Consider the following 3,780-nt stretch of genomic DNA (forward strand, 5'->3'; position numbering starts at 1 on the left):
TTTAGAATGGATCACAGAGTGTAAATGTGTGTATCCAATAAATAAACTGTCTGAAATTAAGTATTATACCCAATAAACCTTTGCAGGTCGGGCTGCCACTTTGTAACTACTCTATTGCAAGGCATCCCACATTCAAACTGCAGTGTGGAGAATGTTAAGGTAAATTTCCAAATCTTCTATTTTTAGGTCTTTCTACTCTCACTCAATGACATTTTATTACTGGCTCTTGGTGTGAATATGTGTTTGTTTTTTTCCTTCCCTCCACAGTGTAGAGGGCTGGTGGTGGACTAGGAGGAAGATGTCATGCTAGGGATGGGTTTTGGTGATGATGTTGCTGCTGTTGATGCAGTGTCGAGCTCTCACTTTGTGCCTCTGTCAGTTATGATGCGTAACCACAAAGTGAGTGACAGGCCAGTCCCCGGGGAGAGCAGGGGGCCTGAGGTGAGTCAGATGAATCCTTGACCCTGTCTAGCTGTGTCAGCAAGCAACACAAACTCCCTAACAAAGGCCAGAAATGGCATGACTGTACATTGTACATCTTAATTTAGTATATAGAAAAAGAATGTAAGTTACACCAAGAAACACAATCCACTTGACTGTTTCTGTTTAAGGGATCTGGTTTTCTTTTCATAAACTCCCTCATCTTATGAAATTCTAATGCAGCATATCACATTACAGCCTGTACCTTTGATACATTTGTGTGCATTGGTTTCCTCCAGCGCACTGGAGGTTTTTAGAACCTGTCTCAAACATGAACTTGGTACTGATTTCAGTAGATATTCAACATTGTTTACTTCAGTGCAATACAAATACAGTATTAAACACCCAATGCCACTTTAGAACTTTTAAAAAAGATGTCAGAGAAAGATATATCCGTGTCATTCTGTGGAGTCAGATTTAGTTTTTTAAGCATGTTTATAATAAAGAATTTGTTTTGTTGCGTTCCGATTTTAGCTCAAATAGCTTATATTTTAAATAGAAAAGCTTTCAGAGTTTTGGAGAGCAGGAAAGTAGTTGTCTGCAACAGTTTTTGAAGCAAAGTTTACTCGATAAATTGAGAAACTTTATTAGGTTATTTACTGAAGGTGATACGTGGGCAAACAGCCAAAGAAGCATTAAAGTTTAACTGCAGATCAACTGCAACCCTTTGTAAAGAAATTGTGGATTGAATATAATTTGAGTTTATTCATGCTTTAGTTTTAAGGAAAGAACACAAGTTTAAGTGTGACAAATTTTACACAAACTATAGTCTTATTACTTGTATCATTATGTTTAGTGCTGAAACAATTTGTTAATTAGTCGATGAGGAACAAAATATAACCTACAACAATACTGATAATCGATAAGTTAAATTCATCATTAAGCATAAATGCCCAACTTTTACTGTTTCCATCTTTTAAACAGGCTTATCTGCCTTTCCTGTTTTTTTGTCCTCAAAAATCAGTTGAACAAAACAAGCAATTTGAAAATGTAGGCAATTTTAGGACTTTTTGACATTTTATAGATTGAACAATTAATTTATGATAAATAACTGTAGTTATAACCCTCATTATGTTATGCATAAACATATAGTTAAAATGGGTTCAAATTGTTTTCTTTAGTGAGGAATATCTTCTTCCATTTGCTAGGAAGAGAACATATCAGTATGTCATGAAAGTTTCTATATCAAGAAGTGCTTGGTTTGATTGGTTGTACCTGAATTACTAGTGAGAACAAGCAATGTTACCAAAGCTGTAGTCAGTGTCATTTTAAATGCAGTCTGTAAAAAAATCAAAGTGAAGTCAGTCAGTGTAACTGAAACAATAAATGCAACCTATCAATATCTGAAATGTAACATTTTTTATGAACCAATACAAACTCTTTATGAAGAAATATTTTCTTTATAAAGACTTCTCACAGTACTGTTTCCACCAACAGCAAAAAAGAAGAGAAGAATCTGTTGTGACGCATCCAGAATTCAGTCAGTGTAGACCAGACGTACTGCTGGTCGAACCATGTTATGAACAACTTTGTTTTGTTTTTGTGTTTTGTTTGTATGTTTTAATGTATCCCCCTAAGCAGGAAACATCCATTCCAAAAAAGTAGATATGCTAGCTACATGTTTTTATTTTTTATTTTTATTTTTAATTATATTAAGTGAACAAAAACAATTTTATTGAAAAGTCTAGTATTTCTTTACGAGGGTCGCTCAGACACTGTGTATAATGAGAGTTGCCTGGGTGTGACTTTTCCAGAAAGCATCCGCTTGCTATTGTCTGCCTAGTCAACTGCAGGCCCCAGTCAACTGCAGGCCCCAGTGCCCTGACTTCCATACATCAGAGATCAAGGGTTACCAAGGTGCTTTTGAGAAAGGAAGGCTCAATGTGAGAGGAGACAAACCAGTCCACAAAATACTCATTTCCTTTGCATGTTAGGTGTCCTAGCGGGGATTCAGACTGGGTCACTGACACATCAACTGGGGTTGGTTTCTTTTTTTTCTTTTTTTCCCCTCCCATCGTTCTTAATGAAAACTGTTGCTTGCTTTTTCATTGGCTTGTGACTACTATCTGCTGCCTGTACAGTATGTGGCTTCCTAATGGGCTGAGTTTGCCCAAAAGAAAGTTTGTTCAGACTCTGGCTGTTTATCCGGTGCCAGACAGAGGCACCTCATGTAGAAAAGGTAAAAGTAATTCTGTCCACCTCTTATTCTTGCCAAAAAGTTCAGTCACTGAGCCACGGCATTAACTTGTATTCTAACAAGATTAAAATATATTCGTCCTGGGGATTAGCATAGTTAGGTGTCCTTTTGCCTCTTTTTTTTTGCCTGCACTGGTGCGGTGACAGTGGGCTTTGATCTGTGTTGCGAGGCAAGAGTCCTGGCTTGGACCTAGCCATTCGAGTGCCAAGTGTGAAATTGGCCTGATGTCATCCCCATTCTTCACCTTTTACATCTTTCACCACTTTAATTATGTTTCCGCCACAAAGCCTAGGCACCTCTGAGCAGATTCCACTCTTGCCGTAGGAAGCATTTAGAAACTGGGTAAATGACACAGTAGGGGTGGGGGAGGATGGTAGGAGAGGTCATAGCAGGATGGGACCCTTTTGTGTTAAGAGGTAGACACTGATACTTTCCTGATGTATCCTGTGCTCACTTCCATTTTTACAGCACAAGAACTTTGTGAAATTGTCAGCAACACTCCACAAAATAACTTTTATTCCAGGCATTATTATAACTTCTGCATCCTATTCCAAAAGAGATACTTATTTCTCAGTTTACCGATGATTCATACTGTCATTATGTTCTCACAGCAGTGACAAGGAAAACAAGGACAACTTCTGGTCACTAACGACCTGAATCTTACTTCTGATGATGAGACAAATGACTCTCAAATAAAAGCTTTTGTTCCAGGAGAATGTGCCCATGCAACCCTTCAGCTTCAGCTATTGTTGATACATTGGTGTCCCTATCTGAACTTCAGGGATTTTGTCTGCCGGGGAATATTTTGATGAAGGTTCCTATTGATGCGCTGAATGAAAGACCAAAACAACAGGGGCATGTGTGCATGTGAGTAGGAACAGAAATGAATGAATTGTGTGGGGATGTGTGCGTGCCAGGCAAGAAGAAAATAAAACCTAGTGATAGTAAGGTGTGTGTGCGTGAGTGAGTGAGTGAGAGAGAGAGAGAGAAAGCTGTGTGGAGAATGGGTTACTGAGGGGTGGGAGGGAGGAAACTAGCCACCTGCAGCCATGACAGGCTTTGACCTTCATTTCTCTCTCTCTCTCTCTCTCTCTCTCTCTCTC

The sequence above is a fragment of the Etheostoma spectabile genome, chromosome 22 (assembly GCF_008692095.1).
Source record: "Etheostoma spectabile isolate EspeVRDwgs_2016 chromosome 22, UIUC_Espe_1.0, whole genome shotgun sequence".
Taxonomy (NCBI): domain Eukaryota; kingdom Metazoa; phylum Chordata; class Actinopteri; order Perciformes; family Percidae; genus Etheostoma; species Etheostoma spectabile.